This window comes from Nasonia vitripennis (assembly GCF_009193385.2).
Source record: "Nasonia vitripennis strain AsymCx chromosome 2 unlocalized genomic scaffold, Nvit_psr_1.1 chr2_random0010, whole genome shotgun sequence".
Taxonomy (NCBI): domain Eukaryota; kingdom Metazoa; phylum Arthropoda; class Insecta; order Hymenoptera; family Pteromalidae; genus Nasonia; species Nasonia vitripennis.
The window spans coordinates 1,692,004-1,710,854 of record NW_022279617.1 but is presented as its reverse complement, the minus strand read 5'-3'; the positions used below and the strand labels follow the sequence as shown (position 1 = coordinate 1,710,854).

General features: G+C 37.1%; 2 protein-coding genes across 4 annotated transcripts in view; one reads left to right on the top strand and one right to left on the bottom strand.

The window, feature by feature from the left end:
* Positions 1-18,851, top strand: part of LOC100115042 (SET and MYND domain-containing protein 4) — a 656,582-nt gene that overhangs the window by 299,478 nt on the left and 338,253 nt on the right. The window lies entirely within an intron of this gene.
* Positions 1-18,851, bottom strand: part of LOC100680384 — a 94,320-nt gene that overhangs the window by 65,721 nt on the left and 9,748 nt on the right. The window lies entirely within an intron of this gene.

The window sequence follows — 18,851 nt, the reverse complement described above, 5'->3', positions numbered from 1 at the left end:
TCATAAACTTGACACTCGGTTCCAAAGAAGGTTACCTTACCTCCTTTTTTACTGATGGCACTAATATATATTAAGTTCGTCCTCAATTGAGGGATATACAACAATTTGTTTAATGTCACTAACCGTGTACCTGTGGGCCCTTTAAATTGGAGCATTATACTGCCTTCACCTTCCACTGGCACTTTCTCCTTATTAGCTGTAGTTACACTTTTGATTCTGGGGGCTGACAAGTTTTGCATATACTGGCATTCGTGGCACATATGTTGCGACGCTCCCGAGTCCAATATCCACTCACTTCTGTTTGCATTGCTCGGTACATTTATAGTGAGGAAAGAATTGTTTGCTGACAACGTAGAGGATAATAACACACACACTGTATCCTCATCAGCACTCTCGTTATCTTCTGTGGCTACTGCTTCACACTTGTAGTTCGGAGCACGGCGGAAACGTTAGTGAACTAGATAAAGGGTTCCGCGTACCTGTACTAGCTTTTCGACGTGTACATCGATTATCACCTATCGATAGCTGATCAGTATGATCGATGTACATGCTATAAAAATAGAGCGCGAACATTTAAAATACATATAGTACATTACGATACTAGTGAAATAAGTCGCATTTTTACGATATTTTATAGCACTGACTAGAATAAATCCTCTGTCACGCTTATCCATGGAATAAGTAGCCCTTTTTTGCAGCGTGAAGTTAGCGCACGAGCATAGCGAGTGCGATTATCACGGTGCAAAAGGGGCTACTTATTCCACGGATAAGCTTGACATAAGTGAGGATTTATTCCACGCAGTGCTATAAAATATTTAATTCAACATTCTACAAACAACACTTGGAGCCATTCTTGTGAATTGGTATAACTTCCGCAATTTCAAAGTATCAGGCCAGGTTGATTTTTCCATACATAAATTTAAAATTATTGCTAGAGGTTCAATTATGTAGTTTGATAATATTTTTAGTGTTTTTATACTAATTACATCAACTCCGCCCGCTTTTCTTTCATTGTAGCAATTATTTTAATTATTCCCTTTTTCACACAAAATTCATTCATTTTGTTTGTTATTTGTTCTACATAATCTACTCTGTTGTTACTATCATCAATTATATATTCAATGCCGTTGCTTTTCTTTGCCTTTTTTCCTAATTTGTCATTAATTAATTGCCATTATTTTCGAGGATTATTCTTACTCCAAAAGAAGGCGTTTTGTTCATAGTTAATCTTGGCTTTCCTAATTATTTTGCCTAGAATCATATTATACTTATTATATTCAATTTTACGCTGCTCATTGTTTGGGTCATTTTCCATTCGTTGTATAATTTATCTCTTTTCCGACAGGATACCATAATGGCGTTTGTGATACAATTTTTTCTTGATTTTAGCCCTTTGCAACTATTCTTACTTTTACTCATTGCATTTGTAATGCAATTATTTATATTGCAGATTAATTTGTCTTTAGCATTATTAAATTCAATGACGTGTAGCCAATTCATTGTAGATGCGTAACTGCGTAATTTTTTGTATTTGATTCTCTTATCGACAACACTTTTTTCTATTTTGTTTAGTCCTTCTTAAAAAATTATAAACAATGGATAATGATCCGTGAATGTGTTTGAAATGTTATAAGCCTGTATTTGTATTGTACTAATTTTAGCACAAGCATTATCTATACATGTTACTTTAGTAGGATTGTTTACAGTTGGTCTTGTAATACCTACGAAGTTGGGCCTGTAGGCTCTTTCTAAAAAAGTTTCCAAGAATTCCTGACATGTGGTATTATTGTCCATAGTATCAATGTTAAAATCTCCTATGACTAGGTAATTCTTTCCAAAGATATTGTTTCTTAGACAATTTTTGAGATACAATACGAGCTCAGACTTGTATATAGCTGATATTATAATATTTTCTTTATGAACTTCAATTGTAGTGTTAAGAACCCTCAAGTCTCTAAACGCCAAGGTCTCAGATGTTTCTTTTAAATTATCCTGTACATAAACTACTACTCCGTCTGATTTATTTATTTTACTATCATTATAATATAGAATTACACATAGTTTCATAGCCATGCTCTCGATCAAGCATTCCAGTTTTTCAGTATTAGCATTTAAGCTTCTTACATTGACATTTAGTATGATATTATCATTGTATCTTAGCCTACTATTTAGAGACGGTATATCGCATAAGCTTGTTTCATTCAGTTTTAGATCTTGATCCATTATGCCGTTGATGTTGCACTTGCGCTTCTTCTTCGTGACCTCGTGACTGCTAATATAGAGTCTGTGCTGCCTCCTATAGCTGATTTCAAGTTTCTTGTAACACTGTGTACTCGTTTTATACTCCGTCTACTTCGTCTCTGTTCTACTCAAACGAGTAAAAGACGATTTTTACCCCATTTTAAATTGCTCGTAGTCGTGGTACCCTATTTTAAATAGTCTAAAACGAGAAAAGCCGATAAAATACTGAAAATTCTCGTTTCGAAGGCATTTTCGAAGAATTTCATCCTATTTCAAATAGCTCGCATTTTTTATAGAGCCGGTCATTTTCAACAATTTTTTTTTAAATTCAAGATCTCGGGCTAAGTTGTTTAGTGATGCCGGGAAAAATAATGTTCGCTCGGCCAGGTAATAAATTACCCGGGGCACAATAAGGGATATTTTTTGGTAACTATTTGGAATTGGATATCGTACCAGTGATACACCTATGAATACAATTATAACAAATATAGTAAGCCATAACTAGAACTCGCATGCCACACGTCTAACGGAAAAAATGCCTCTGTGACACAGCCGCTATATAGCATAGCAGAGCATAGCATGGCAGTATATAGCATGGCAGATCCCTATGTACACTTTTCCTAAAATGATTGCATGATTATTACAACATTTTACTGGCTGCATTCATATTTAATTAATTGATTTTAATGCACCGAATGCACGTCATGGAAAGAACGTTAGCGACCGACTTTATTAGATCAAAAACAAGATCCCAGCTGCTAGTCAAGCTGTGAAAGTCCTTATTATCATCCTTGGTACACATATATTTCGAAATATACTATTGTTTAGAGTGTAGGGATATTTTTCTGTAGGGTTTATACGGTGCCTTCCCCGAGAGAATCTGAACTGTACTACTCTTCGCTGCGAGAATCTGAACTGTATTACTCTTCACCGCAAGAATCTGAACTGTACAACTCTTTGCCGCAAAATCTGAACTTTACTACTCTTCGCCGCAAGAATCTGAACTGTACTACTCTTCGCCGCAAAATCTGAACTGTACTACTCTTCGCGGCGAATATGAACTGTACTACTCTTCGCCGCAAAATCTGAACTTTACAACTCTTCGCGGCGAATACTACTTTTCGTAGGATATCTGAACCGTACTACTCTACCGACGATTTACATCCTCATGGACTTCCAATGTAGGATTCACGCTTTTTGACTCGACGGAGAGTCATAGACACTGCAGGACAAACACACACACCCATGCATGGTATCCACTGCTATGCGGCTAACCTCTCACTCGCGTCGCGTCGTGTATTTGCAACTAAGTTATTGACAACAAAGTGCGATGATTGTTGTTCGTACCCGTAGTCAAAATGTTCGTTGTAATATTTTCTACACTGCTGGCAATTTCTCAAGTTTTTTTTTTAGTAAACTGCAAAGGAGAAAAAAGTGTCTCTCTCTCTCTGCAAAGATAAAAAAATCTCCCAGTGTAAACCTGTTTCTGCTATCAGATAAGTCTTTCATTTTACATAGTATTTTATTAATACTTATGAGTGGCACAAGAGCTTGTTGCTCTGTGTTTAAGCCAGCTTCTATTTTTTCAGCTTATTAGAGATACTATGCATCTAGAGGACGGTTTCGTGCGTATATGCTGAATTTTCTTGGGCAAGAGTTTTCATGGTGCGTCTGATCATTTATTTAATTAACACCCCAAAAACTACACTAGGTTCTAATATTCATTTGCAATGTGTTTCATTTGTTATATTTTAATTTGCACCACAAACGCAAAATGTCATGTGATAATTGCCCTTATTTTACTATTCTTGAGTAAAGTTAAAAAAATTTTATACTGTTTTATTACACGTTGAGATTAGTGAATAATTCTGCGTTGATTCTCATGTGATATTAGTACAATAATTTCTTTGATTTTACTCTGATTACTCAGTGCACCACGTCCGTTACTCTATAAATTTATTTTAAAAATCAGAAATATTTTAAATTCAATAAAGCTTTAATTGGAAATTGACGTTAGAAATGTATGCTAAGCACAAAATAAATTATACTTATCTTCTATTACAAAAAACTGGCGATCTCTATGTGTCATTTATAACCAGTGACGTGATTCTATAAAAATAATCACATGTCAGTGTAAGATCTGTTCAAACGTAATATTTAGAGACTAGATGATTGCATCTCTTCTTCTGCGCTCCCTAATACGAGATAAGGTAGGCAAGGACGAACAGACAAGGTACAAAGGAATAAAGATAATACTGAGTGCTGATTGTGACTAGATTATATTAAACTATGTACAAGATGACTAGGTCTGTTCGCACCGGCGGCCAAGCCGTGACTGATTCACGAAAGTGACTAAGCTTCTAAGCTCTCCTCGCGCTCGCCACGTCGTGGTGCTCCGCTAGGCGGCGCATCGGGCCGCGTGTGGTGGTAGGAGGGGACCGCCACAAATATACTAAATATTTGATATTATGGTTTAATATGTACTATAGTGAATTATGCATCTAATTTTTACACAAATGTATTACACATTGTGTAGAAACAGTCTACGATAACAGTTTTTACTAAACTGCTTTGGTTGGCACTTACGCAGTGGACCCTTTGGCTGTGACGGCTCAAAAAAATCATATACGTACTAATATGTGAAAGATAAATCTATTTGTTACAATAACAACCACTTGATTTATTGTTTAGTTTTCAAACAATCTTACATATAAATATTCAGCTCTGTAGCTCTGATAGTTTTCGAGAAACACAGAAAATAAATTGTTAAACAAGTACACGGAGTTGATCAAGAATATTGTTTTTGTAGTTACTCGAAACCTATCACAGTTGGAGGACTGAAATTTTTCATGTAGGCTTGTTTCAACTTAATAAAACAAGAAATCAAGTGGTTTTTATCTCAACTAATGGATATATGGTTTTCATATCAGTACTCATGTGCTGCCACAGCCATAGAGTCCACTGCGAAAGTGTGAACCAAAGCAGTTGAGTAAAAATTGTTATTGTAGAACGTTTCTACACAATTTGCAAGATATTTGTATAAAAATTAGATGCATATTTCATTATAAGTAAATTTTTTATTAATAAAAACTTTCGAAATGTAAATATCGTAGAATGATTCAAAATCGTCTGAAACGCATAAAAAACACGGTTCTACAAGTAGAATTTTTTCCATGGAATTTATAATATTTTCAGCCGTGGGACTTGGCGGGTTTTGCGAATCTTCCAGAATTAAAAATTATTTAATTGCTTTATTTGAGAACAATCTAGAACGATCGGAAATCTTCTAAAACGCATAAAAAACATAATTCTAAAAATAATTTTTTTCCTACCGAACTTAGAATTTTTCAGCTGCGGAACTTGGTTCAATCACGCACGTGGTCAGATCAGATTTGGTCATGAGATCTATCTCACCTGAGATTTATCAATAGGGACGTTGAAAGACAATGTGAAAAAACTTTTTATCAATTAATTAATACAACATGTTATGCTAGTTATAATGCTATTAAAGAAATCACAAGTATTAATGATGAAATATTATCAGTGGAAACCCTGGTAGAAATGAACCTAAGAACTGGCCAGTTACTTAGCAGAAACTAGATTGAAACCTAAGAACTAGCCATTTACTAGCCAGGTATTTTTTAGGTTCATTCTACCAGGGAAGTAGTCGAATTTATAGGATTGCAATTTTAATACAAATACGAAAAAAAATGTATATAATAGCGACACCAAACTTGTTTTTTTATTAATTATTGAACGCTTTTAAATGTATAGTATGTTATAAATAAATATTGTGTACAAAGGTATTTACAATTAAGAAAAAAAGTTTTGTAAAATAAATCTGTATATAAAGTATAGAACAAAATCGTTATTTTATTATTATACTATCACAATTAGATTTTATAACAATCTAATATTCATTACAATAATTATTAAGATAATTATAATTTTTAATGAATGAGGACGATCAAAATAATAACGTGGAACATACCGGGAATAAGTAAAATAAGTGAAGTGTGGGACATTTTAGGAAAGCAAGATATAATAATGTTACAGGAAACTTGGCTAGAAAGAGAAGAGGAAGGAGAATTATTAAAAACATTAGACCTAAGACTAAAGCAGCAGAAAGAGAAAGCAATAGAGGAAGGGCAAAAGGAGGGATAGTGGTAGGAATAAAACAAGAACTGGCCAAAAATGTAGAAATAAAAGAATGGAATTACGGGATAAGTATTGGGACCTGACACCGGGGACGAGTCCATAGATATAGCTAACCAAGATGGCGTCACCATCCGAGCGATTAACACAAAGTTAAATGGAGCGAACTTAGTTTTCTGACAAAAAAAAAATATTTTCTATGCCAAGTATTTGCGATTCATAGTAAGATATCATAAATGGCAATGTTATATGCTATATTAATCGCGTGTAAAGCTGGTCTAGGTGGAAAATATTTGAATATGTACTAAAACGCCAGAGATAACCTCACTTATTTCGTCTAAAATACCTAACCTTACACATATTCAATTACATTATACAAACATGAATACACTCAACACTTACACCGACATGTACACTTTTTATGTGGGTTTGGGAAATCTGTGTGTTCAAGATTATCAAAGATAAAGTGTAAATGTGATGATATTTACAGATATTCCTAACTTAGTATTCAAGCCAGTCGCAGGCAGTATCTATCAGTATAATGCCTTATATGCATTGTATTCATGCAAAATGTTTAATTTGTGGTGTAAATGCTTATTTTATTATGTAGAAACAGGCTAGCGTAACAATTTTTAGTTGACTGTCTTTGCTAGCTGATCCACACCGAACCCCACGGCTCCGAGGGCAAAATTTATAGATGGGTGTTTATATGAAAATTTAAACTATAGCACTTGAGATAAAGACAAGTAGATATATTGTTTTAACAGTTTGAAACAAACCACAATGCAAAATTTCAGCCCTCTAAGTATGATAGTTTTTAATTGAGAGCAAAACCAAATTCTCAATGATTGTACGATTACTTTTTTCAATTTTTCTTTTTGCTCTCAATTAGAAAATATCATACTTAGAGGGCTGAAATTTTGCATGTTGATTTGTTTCAGGCTTTTAAACAATATATCTACTTGTCTTCATCTCATGTGCTGTAGGGGACAAAGAATGGGAAGATCACTTCAAGAAACTGTTAAGAGGAAATGAGGAGCAGGAAATAGAAGAAGGATCAGAAAAACAAACAGGATTAGAGGGAGAAGAGGTAGAGGAACTGAATAAAGAGATAACGCCATGGGAACATAAAACAGGTAATAGGAGAGATGAAAAATAAAGAAGCTCCAGGGGAGGATGGGATAACGATAGAGTTTTTAAAAGGGCTGTCAATTAAGTGGATAGCAGAGCTAACAGATATAATGAATGATATATTAAAGGAAGGAAAATTACTAAAAGGATGGGAGACAGCTAGGATTTGCCCAATATTCAAGGAGGGAAAAGAAAATGAGGTGACGAATTACAGGGGAGTGTCGTTCCTGGATACAGGATAAAAGGTTCTGACGAATATTATAGCAAGCAGTTTAAACGAATGGTTAGAATTACATAGGCAAATAAATGAAAGCCAGGTAGAATTTAGAGGAAGGAGGGGAACGAGAGACCATCTTTTCACATTAAATAGTAAAAAATAGGAAATAAGATAAAGAGAAAAGGGGGAAAATTGTACGCTGTATTGATAGATTTCAAAACGGCGTTTGATTCAGTGGATAGAAAGCTACTGTTAGAAAAGGTAGAGAAAAAAGGAATCAAGGGGAAAATTTTAAATTTAATAAAGGGAATGTATGGAGAGAAAAAACGAGGTTATAGTGGGAAGAGAGACAACGGAGAGCTTTAAGTCAGGAAAGGTTCTGTCTCAAGTTTGCGGGTGATGTGATTGCACTAGCGGAAACAAGGGAGGGACTACAAAGCATGTTAAATGATTTAGAGAGTTACTGTAAAGGGAACAGTATGACACTAAACACAAAGAAAAAAATAATGTGTTTTAAGAAAGGAGGAAGAAGGAATAGGAGAGACAAATGGGTATATGAAGGGAAAGAACTAGAAATAGTAAAAGAGTATAAATATTTAGGCCAGTGGATCACGTCGACGAACTCGTATGGGGTTCATGTAAAAAGATTAGCTAGGAAAGTAAGGAGAGCAACAAATATGGTGTGGGGAATTTGGAAAAGGGCAAAAATACGGAGTTTAAAAGGAAGAACTTTCCTGTTGGAGTCTATAGTGAAATCTAGCTGCTTGTGTGGAGCAGAAATTTGGGGATAGGGTAGGAGAGAAAAGATAGAGAAAGTGCAGAATAAGTACATGAAGATGGGAATGGGACTAAATAATGATACGCCAGGGTATATATGGAGAAGGGAAGCAGGAAAGCACAGCCTAGAAATAGTGACTAGGAAGAGAGCAAGCAAGTACCTATTGTGTACACTAGGAATGGGCAAGGAAAGATGGCCAAAAATATGTCTAAAAGAAGAGCTAAGGGAAATACTAAATAAAAATCCATCGAAGTGGGGAGAAGAGTTAGAGAGAGCAATGGAAGAGGTAGGGGATCAGGACCTGCTCAAACTAATGTATGACTGCAAAAATAGGGAAGACATAATAGAAATAAAGGAAAGGCTAGTAAAAGGGATAAGGATAAAATTAGAACATGAAATCCAAAGAGACTGGGAAAAAATAGAAAAGTCAAACTACTGTCCAGATTATAAAAACTGGAAAGAAGATTTAGGAAAGGAAAGATACTGGAAAAATAAGGAAATAAGCGGCTTTGTAAACGAACAATGGGCAAGACTGAGATGTGGGAACATAGGTTGGGAAAATGCAAAGGTTTCACAAATAATAAATGTAGGGTATGTGGGGAAAAGGAAGAAACATTGGATCACATCTGGATCTGTATTGAAGCGAGAAAAGAAATAGAGGAGGAATGGATAAAGGAAGTAGATGAAAAAAAACTAACAGAAGAGGACGGAGAGAACGTAAGGGAACTAGGAAAGATACTAAAAGGAAAGCCAAACGAAAAAATATGCATGTTTGCGCACTGGAACATATACGCCATTTCATTACAAGAATGATTCGGTGTTCGCGGCTGCGGTGTATCGGTTCGGTGGCGATATGACGGGTCGGTGGCGGATTTTGAGGTTAGGTTATTCATTCGGTGCGATGGAGTCGTGTGCGCACGGCTACGCCGATCCGAATGTGTCGTGTAACAACGATCTCGACCGCTCTGTGTGCGCACAGTAACGGCCGAGATAGTGTCACGGTCTTTTGATGTTATCCCTCGGATTTGTGGAGTCGTGAGCGCACGGCTTCACAAATCTTCGTCGCTCGTCTCATTCTTCTCTTTATCATGTGTGCACACAGAGATAAAGCGAGTCATGAGATGTCGGCGTAAGGCTAGCTTTGTTAGTTAGGAATTTACCTTTGTTTCACCAGGACGTGAACGCACGACCGGGCGAATCGCCAGCGGAACTATTGTTACTCCCTTAACCCTGTGGGCTCACAGTGGCAGAGGGAGGCAGCAATGTGTCGGAATGTAGGTTAGGATTTTACGGTGGCACCGGGTGTCGCCCACGTGTGCTCACGTAGACGAGGCTCGGTGTCGTTCGGATGTTCCGGGTTGCCTCATATGCTCACGATGGCAATTCGGAGTTTCGGGTTTCGGTTCGTCTATCAAATCGTCACGTGGGCTCAGGAGACGATTCCATCGGCGTAGATCTATCTCTCGCTGTTCCTTGTAGTAACGTGTGCGCACGATACTACCCGGAGTGGAGCTCGAGTAGAACTGCCCGTTGCGCCGCGCGATCCGCCTTATAAAGGCGCGCGGCGCGGATGTGTATAGGTGCGTTCACGGTGCACCGCTTGTGCCACCTGGCGCGTCGTCGCTGAGTCGCTCGCCGGCTGCCGCGCTCCGTGTTCGTGCGGACTCGATGATGTTGCGCATGCCGCGTCTATTGCGGCCGCCTTCACACGTACTTACATGTGCGAGACTCTCGTCACAGCACCAGTTTGAAAAAATAGCTAGATTAAGGGCCAGTAGGCGAAAAGATGATGCGAGCGAGAGGGGGGAAAAGGGTTAGGAAACGAATTATACAGAAGATTAATTAAGGAAATAAAACAGTAGGAAAAGGCTAGAAAAAGGCACGGGTAGAGCGGAGAAGGATAGGAAAGAGGGGAAATACAACCCCGATAACATGATGTCGGCCGAATGACGGCACGGAGACTGCTCGGAATGGGCCACGCGTGACGTCCAGGTACCCCTGCTCCGGGACACGGAAATGATGGCATTGTGCTGAGCACAATGACGGCACGCGGTGCAAGCATCGTGCCGGCACTTAAATTAAGCGAAAAAACAAAAAAATTAAAACCCTAACGGGGATCGAACCCTGAACCTTTCAGTTAGCAGGCTGTCACTTTTTTTTTATAGCTTCGTTTATTCAAAATAGGTTAACATATACAGAAGTTGGGGGTACATACAAAACGAGGCAAAAATAGTACAACATTGGTTTGGAAAACAATTTGCACGGAGTCATATGTCTCTAGTAAAGAGAGCTACAGCTGCTGCATATCTGGGGTTTTGGTTTTTTGTACAATGGGGGGTTTTGTATACAATAGTTACAGTGTAATACATTGTTACATCGCTGCGTGATTTGGTTTTTGGAGAAAAATTTTAAATAAAAAATAAAAACCAAAAATCTTGGAGGCATTCTTGTCACGCTTACAAGCTTTTTTGTGGAAAACAAAGGTATATAATTAATAATATATATATAATAATCTTTATTTCGGCCTCTTGGCCCAGAAATGGACTTGGCTAGTTACATGTGAAAAAATAATTTTCATTCATACCTCGTAATCCTACACATACCTCTTACATATTATCTTTTTCTATTTATCTATTTTTCTACTGGTATTTCACATAACAGGTGTATGTCTGAACTTTGTATTTGCTCGCTTTTTTTTACATTTTTACATTTTTTACGTTTTTACAATTTTTACATTTTCCTTTTTTGATTTATTTACATATTTACACTATATAATCTACATTTTTACATTTGTACATATGCGCACAGTTAAAGTCTTAAATATCCTTTATACAATATAGTTGACGCATTCTACAGTACCTGCAATTTATACTTAATGAATGTTATTTATCCTATATACATATAAATTTTTTCTAAACCTTGATATACTACACACTCATACAGAACATACCACCACACCGAAGCGTCTCCGTGAATTTTAGACCGCAATACAATTTAAATTTTTATAATTTGAAGAAACTCGTTTTACTATACCTAATCTTTTTCGGTTTTTTCTTTTATCGCCTTTACAATATTTTCAATCGCATTTACAATTTTTATATTACCTTCTCCCTGAAATAATAAATTTAATCTTTCGTATTTTTCCCCCGGTAAGTTTTCCGTCCATTCAATAGTTTTTTCGCATTCTTCAATATAATGATCAAACGTTCCCCAATCTTCCCCGCATAGGTAACATAGTTTTTCTCTTTCGCCTAACCAATATTTATTCACATTTTCGAAGTTACCGCATCTAACCCTAGCTATTACAGACATGACTTTTCCGTTTTTTCCTTTTTTAAGGTACATAGGTAGCTTATCACATAATATTTCTTTGTATTTTACATTGTATCTGGAATTCTCTATATTCTCGTTTATCATTTGATTTTCTATATCAACTTTCCTTCTAAATACTTCGCCCTCTACCACGATATTCTGCGCAATTTTATCTAAAATGTATTGTACACTTAGCCCTGCTTCGTTGTAATACCTTTTCCTTTCTATACTATAAAGATTCTCGTAATTTTCTTTCTGCATTTCCCTCCAACATATTTTAGTCAACCTGTTTTCGCCCTGTTTTGCTATTTTTTGTTCGAATCTGACCGCTCTCGCACCCCAATTTAGATTCATTTTTCTTGAACCCGTTTCCTTATATAATATATATTTTGGAGTCCATATGTCAAGCCTTAAAATCCATCTTATATAATCAGTTTTTATTTTTTCTAACTCTTTTTTAACCTCCCATCCCCATATCTCTACCCCGTAATCCATTACGCTTCTTACTAGATAATTGAACAGTTTTATTCTCCTCTCAAAGTCCCCCTTACAGCATTTTTCTCCTAATCCCCATGTTTTTTTTTTGCTGAGCATATTCCTTTCTTTTTTAATTCATCGATGTGGTCTTTATAATTTCCTTCCGTATTGAAAACGAAACCTAAGTATTTGAAACTCCTGACTTCTTCTATTTTTTTATCTCCCAAAACCATTTCTCTTTTTTACTATTTTTCCCTTTGTTAAAAACTAATACTTTTGTTTTTTTCCGCACTTAAAATAAGTTTCCTTTTTTTTTAAAAACCTTTTGAGCGTGTCGCACATATCTACTAGACCTTCTCTATTTTCTGCTAACATCACAATATCGTCCGCGTAAGCTAAAGACCATATTCTAATTTCTCCTATTTTTACCCCTCCTATATTTCTTTCTTCAAATTTATTTTCTAATCCCGCAATATATAGACAGAAGAGTAGTGGACTCAGCACACACCCCTGCCTTAAGCCCATGTTGGTCCAGAATTCTTTCGAGTTTCCTTCATTCATCCTGATGCTAACTTTGGTTTCTTCATAAATTCCTTTTATTCTCTCTATTAGATAGTTGCTGATTCCTAACTTCTTCATAATTTCCTATAAGATTTTTCTACCTACAGTGTCGAAAGCTGCTTTTAGATCCACGAAGATTGAGTATAACTTCTTTTTCCTTGTTTTTGCCCTCTGTGCCAGGTAGTTTAAAATATAGATGTTATCTAAAGTTGACCTTCCTTTCCTGAAACCTGTTTGCCCTTCCGGCAAAATATTTTTCTCGTTCACCTCTTTTTCTAGCCTTTTTCTTATCACTTCCGTGTACAATTTGTACGCCGTTGATAGTAGAGATATTCCCCTGTAGTTCTTGGTGTCATTTGCATCGTTTTTCTTAAAAAGAGGCACTATCAATCCCGTTTTCCACTCTTCAGGCATGTCATCACCATCCCAGATTTTTCCTAACACACATATCAATCTATTTGTCAGATCTTCTCTTCCGTGCATCCAAACTTCGTTAGGAATCTCATCTGCTCCGGCTGCTTTTTTCTTTTTTAACATTTTCCATGCCCCTTTGATTTCTAATCCTGTAATTTTCTCTTCTTCTGTTAATACTTCTTCTTTTTTTCTTTTTTCCCCCAATTGGCGCTCTTCTGCTCCTTGTAGTAGTTCTTTAAAATGTTTGATCCAGTCTTCCTCTTTAATGTTGTTTTCTTTTTTTCTCTTTTTTTTCCTCTGAATCGGTTTAAAAACTTCCAAATGTCGTTTTAATTTTTTATGCTTCTCAATTCTGCTTCTTCTAGTTCCTTATATAGTTTTTCTTTTTCCCTGCAGTGTTCTTGCCATTCTCTTCTTTTCATTATATATTTTTCTTTAGATATAAAACCCTTTTTCCATTGTTTTAATGCTCTGTTTGCAGCTCTCTTCTCTCTGGTGCAGCTCTTTGCCCACCATTTTCTCATGCCTAGTTTCCACTTTTTTATTTGTATCTTCTTTTTTTTGACTGAGACCTTGACAACTTTTTTTATTTCTTCCCATGCATATTGCGCTGAATCCTCGTTTTTTATTTCTCCTTCAATATTCGATGTTTTTTCTTTAAATTCCGCTATGTCCTCTTCGCTCCATGACAGCACTTCTTTTTCTTCTGCTTCTTTATATTTTTTCTTCATTCCTTCTTTTTTTTTGGTAACCCTTGAGTATATTACTTCTTGCCATCATCATACAAACAGGGGCATGATCCGAGTCCACTCTCTCCTCTATCTTGAACCTGACTATCCCTTCCCTCATTTTTTCATTCACTATTATGTAATCAATTACCGAACTTCCCCTAAGTCCTATAAAAGTAAATTCCCCTTCTTCGTCCCCTGCTGTTCTACCGTTCAAAATAACCCATCCTTTATTTTCTATAAAACCTACCATTTTTTACCCCCATTGCTTATAATTTTGTCCTTGCTAACCCTCTTATCAACCCCTATCCTTCCATCTAGGTTGTAATTTTTTCCCTCCTCTCCTATACGTATATTGAAATCCCCTCCAATTATTAAATCCCCTACCTCTACCAATTCCTCCTCATCGAGTTTTTTCCATATTTTTTCCCCATTACCTGTATTATAGACTGACCATATTGTCATTTTTTCCCCCATCTGTTTTTTCTGATTTTATTAGCCCTTCATCGCTTACCACTCCTATTTTACTTTTTTCAATAACTAAGTCTTTTCTAACACCTATTAAGAAACCGCCTTTTGCTCTTCCCCTCTTATGAACCTTTTCAGCCGGTATTAGGCTCCATTCGAATTCATTTGCTAATTTCTTTTTAAATCCCTCAATATGTTTTTCTTCCACCCAAGTTTCCGTAAGACTTATAAAATCCCCTTGTTCAATATAATTCCAAAAATTTCTATCTTTATTAAAAACCCCTGCTACATTCCAGAAAATAAATTTCCTCACATTATCCCTATCAAACTTGTCATCATACCTCTCTTCTTGATTCCATTCCTGATCTAATGAAAATGCAAACCCTCATTACGAACCGTCCAATTGTTTGCTTCCCTATTTTCCGCGGCTAATCTCAAGTTCTCTTCTTCTTTATCCTTCCTTTCTTCTAGATCTATTCTCTCTAGCAATTTATCCTTATCTTCCCATTTATACCACGCATTCTTATAAAAAATTTTACCGAACCCTATTTTAAAAGCCAGACCCTTTTCTCTTTTTTCCTTAACCCACGCGGCAATTTCTTCCTGCTTTTTCCTATCCTCATAGCTTCTAAAGTGCTCAATAAAAATTTTAGTTCCCGCTAATTTACTTTTGTTCCGCATTATCTCCTCTTTATCCTCCGCGCTACTAAGTTTTATTACAATCACTTTGCCTTTCGTTCTAATATTATTGCTACCTATTAATACTTCCACGTTTAATCTATCCCTTAAAAATTTCAGCACCGTCGCATTTACTGTTTCTTTATTTTCGTCAAACGCTAATCCTTTTATTGCTATTACATTCATATTCTCCATTCTTTCTCGTTCCGATAACATCCTTTTCATTTGCGCAACTTCTCTCTCCGAAAAACTCGCACGGCTCCACCGACTCGCGCCGCTTATTCCCGTATGCCCGCTCTCCCCCGAGCCGCCGCTCGCGAGGCTTCGCAGCGATCCACGCAACGAAGAAAGACACGAGGCGCCATCTCCCGAGATCGCGTCTAGCCTCGAATCTACGTCCTCGCGCCAGCGTGCTTCCCGCTCGCTTTCCCTTTCTTCTAACTCTTTCAATCTTTTCTCTACTTTTTCTACTCTTTCTATCAATTCTACTTCGCGCGTTTTCATTTCGATTTTCATTTTTTCCATCGCTAACGCTTCTTGCATAATCTTTCTTACCTCCTCTTCAATTTTCTCCTTGAACTCCTGTTCCTTCTCCGTGAATGCCAGCTTCTTGATTCTGTTGTCCAACGTCGTTTGCTTCGAGTCTACCGTAGTTTTCGAACCGCTTCTCGTCCTTGTTTCCTTCTTATCTTCCTTCTCCTTCATCTCGTCGCTGGTCCTCGTCGACTTGCCCGCCATTTCTCTGGAACTCGCACGCTCTCGAAACAAAGAGAGCACGCTTCTCCGCAACCTACCTAACCTGCAATCTCGACCCTACTTTGCAATCGCTTTTTGCAGTCCGCCCGTACAATAAAACTATAAAATTATTATCACCGCCTATCACGTTTGCACTAATTAACACTCCGATACACTTATTTGTAATTATCTTGCACCAAACTAAGGTAAAGCACGCGAAAATTCACGGAGACGCTGTCGCACACGACCACTCTCATACACGCCCTCTAGCCAAGTCCATAAAATTAATAATAAATAACATCTTATAGAACTATATGTACATTATTTACATTTGGGATAATTTGTCCCGGCGTAGATTAGTTTGGAGAATATGTGTGAGACGTTAGGTTTTGGTGAGATTAATTTTGGGGTTAGTTTCTTGTTAATCTATGACGCAGATCATTAATAAACTTGCTATTTTCGGATAGCCACCAGTATTTGGGTGAGAGCCTCGTATGATCATTTAAGTCGCAGTCGGGTATTGAGGCGTCACTTTACCACTCGACCACGAACACTTGTTACAAGTCATAGCTAATTATGTCCTTATGTACTGCGAGCAGCTGTTGATGTTAATAAAGTTGCAAGTTATTGTAATAAACAATCACCAAAATTATTATTAACGCGTTTAACAACATTGATATTCGCCGCATATTTCGTGTAAGGCGCGAAACTGGCAGGCTGCTATAAATTCGGTAGTCATGAAAGAGTAGTCATAATAATATAATTAATAAAAATTGGCAAGGAACAAAGTCCGGTGGATAAATACTAGCCCAAATTAACAAAATCAACAGCCTTAAAATATAATACATTAAAAAGTCTTATTTCGTGAATTGCGCGGCTGAAAATTTTCTAAGTTTCGCAGCCAACAAAGCCAGCATTCTGCGGGAATTTCGTTCCAACAGAATGCTGTCATGGCGAGCAGTACTCCCAGCAGGCATTCTGCTAGCACTCTGACAGCGCCAAATGTTAATAAATTTTGAACACGGGTCGAAGGCACAATGCCGTCATGTAGCTCCTCAAAATGTCATCATAATGCTGCCATGAGTGCCAACACGGCGTGACTGCAAAATGCCGACATTCTGCCTTCGTTCGTACCGGTGGTATACAGTCGGCACTCATGGCCGTCATTCTGACAAAGTTTCGTGCCGTCGCAATGTGAGCACGCGTGCTGGCACGCTGTGCCGCCAAAATGTCAACATTATGACTTCCCGAATGGCAGGAAAAAATTTTTTTTGAAAATTCCAACGAAAGATGCTTGGAGACGTCACAATGACGGCACGAGCGGCCAGCATGCGTGACCCCAAAATGCCCGTCATGCGATGTCAGGGATGCCCTGGATATCAGTACGGATGAGGCATCCCTGGATAAATCCAGTAAAATCTTGATGTGGCCTATACAAGTTCGTATAGCCAACATACCCAGAATTACTCCATAAATTGTTGGTATTTTCAAAGGTTCAAGAAAACCAACCAGTGCTGTAGATTTTTTACAACCAACTGTTGATAATTTACTTTCGATTATTGAAACAGGTATTGAATTCAATGGTACAAAGTCTGTTGAGTTAAGATGTTTTACAGCAGATGCACCTGCTCAAGCTTTTGTATTAGGTCATTCTGGACATAATTCACGTTTTCCCTGTTCTAGATGCAAGGTGACTGGTCAGTGGATTCGACCAGGAGTAATGGTCTACGAAGGGACTGATCATGCTCTTCATACTCAAGAAAAATATTCTTTGCGAACAGATGTTGATCATCACAAACAAGCATGTGCTATCGATGCTCTACCATTGAATGTGGTTTCGAATACTGTATTCGACTACATGCACTTAGTGTGTCTTGGTATAATGGCTAAAATTTTTCAAGATATCGTAGATGGTAGATTCGTCAAATCAGCCAAACTTTCTCCAAATGATATAAGAGTGTTAGGTGATCGACTGGTACAGGTAGAAAAGTTTTGTCCACTTGATTTTGCTCGTAAGCCTGTAAATATTGAAAAACATGGTAAATTCAAAGCTACTGAGAAGCGACAGATTCTTCTCTATAGTGGTCCAGCTGTATTTAATGGTTTGATGAATCCTGCTGTTTATAGTCATTTTCTTTTGTTTCACACAGCAATTATAATTCTTGTGAGTCCTTTATGTTTGATGGAATCAATAGATTTCGCTGAAAAATGCCTTAAATTATTCGTTGAAACTGCTTCTGATGTGTATGGTATTGAATTTCTTTCTTTTAACACCCACACTTTGTTACATCTTGCTGACGATGTTAGGTCTTTTGGGCCATTAGATTATTATTCAGCTTTTCCTTTCGAGAATAATATGACCTACTGTAGAAAATTGTGTAGGAAGCCAGGTCAACATTTACAGCAGATAGCAAACCGGCGAACAGAAGATTGCCAAGTTAATCGACGCAAGCGAATTGATAGAGATTCTTTGAAATTTATTGGACGTCATTTGAACGGTCCAATACCTGTAGTAGATAATTGTCACTATAATCAGTATAGGAAAGTTATTAAAGGGGCATTGCAGATATCTATTCTTCAACAAGATAACACCATTATATTAAAAAATGGATCCATCTGTCTTGTTGAAAAAATAATTGAGATTCCAGATAACGGTTGCTATCTTCTAGTGTCACGTCGTGCGATTTTTCCAATTTTTTCAAAATCTTAAAATTTTATTTTTTTTAAATGCATAAATGCGTACGTGACGCATTTTCAAAATAGATTCGAAAATGCGGGCCTGAAGAGAGAAAGCGAGGGACAGATATCCCTATCGTAAATCTCTTGAGCTGCGCGCATCGACGCGAGGCATCAGCGGATGCATTAGAATAGCGATAGTAAAGTTTTTCTGCGCATTAGTCGGCAGGAGAAAATTTTCGGGGCGTCGGACCGAGCGCAATTTTATGACGAGCAGCTG